Source organism: Cicer arietinum, unplaced genomic scaffold, assembly GCF_000331145.2.
Source record: "Cicer arietinum cultivar CDC Frontier isolate Library 1 unplaced genomic scaffold, Cicar.CDCFrontier_v2.0 Ca_scaffold_6292_v2.0, whole genome shotgun sequence".
Taxonomy (NCBI): domain Eukaryota; kingdom Viridiplantae; phylum Streptophyta; class Magnoliopsida; order Fabales; family Fabaceae; genus Cicer; species Cicer arietinum.
The window spans coordinates 1-954 of NW_027339939.1; the positions used below are offsets into that span (position 1 = coordinate 1).

The window sequence follows — 954 nt, forward strand, 5'->3', positions numbered from 1 at the left end:
AGGAGTTTCAATTTTCATCATTTGTTTTTTACTATGCATACTTAATTGTAGTACTACTTACTTATGATGTGGTACTTGTTTTGTTGCCTTGGGAGTCAATATTTTTATTTGAAGCTTAATATTTGTTGCCTGTTGTGTTGTGTACTCTGCATGTTAAGGTTAATGGAGACTTGTATGTCTTAAGATACTTTAACAAACAATTGAACACCATGTTGAAGTTTACATTCTTTTTTATATAATACTTATTATTTATTTTCTTAAAATTGGGTTTGCTTATTTCTGTTGTATTTTAAGAATTGTATCGGCCTTAATGTATACTGATGTTGAGTTTCTAAATTGCTTTGTAGATAACTTCTATGATGTCACAATTTAGCCATCCCTTTGTTTTAGTAGGAAACCCGTGTTATCTCGTCTGAACCAAGTAATTACAAATATAATATTTGTTATTAAGATCTCTATTTACTTCACATGAAAAGAGAGTTTGTTCAATTAGGATTTCTAAATATTTCATTAACTTTTTTGTGTTTCTTACATATTCAGTGTAGATAAGTTTCCTTTAGTCAGTTTTAACTTTGCGGGTGGAACATCCATGGATGTAAAATCAGCACAATATCTTGTGCAGAGTGATTTCATGGTAAGCATAAATTATGTTTATTATTATGTTGTTTGTTATATTTTTCATACAAGTTATTCTTTGGAATTGTATGTCACTAATGTGTCATTTTGCTTTAACAGAATGTTGGGTTGTGCTGCATAGGTTTCCAGAAAGTAGAAAGTGGACACCAAATATTAGGAGGTTAGATGATGGACCAATTTAAACAGACTTTATAAACTCTGCTATTAATTGGAAAAAAAAATTATTGTTCTGTCATTTGATTATTAAATGGTATCTTTTTTTTTTAATCCGATTAAATGGAAACTTTTATAAATGGTAAAATATTCTAAAAATGTTAT

General features: G+C 28.3%; 1 long non-coding RNA gene across 1 annotated transcript; it reads left to right on the plus strand.

Annotated features, from left to right (window-relative positions):
- Window positions 1-6: 6 nt before the first annotated feature.
- Window positions 7-948, plus strand: LOC101509648 (uncharacterized). The gene is made up of 3 exons (XR_012161778.1): window positions 7-421; window positions 541-634; window positions 736-948. It is a non-coding gene; the product is annotated as an uncharacterized lncRNA (long non-coding RNA).
- The last annotated feature ends 6 nt before the right edge of the window (window positions 949-954 follow it).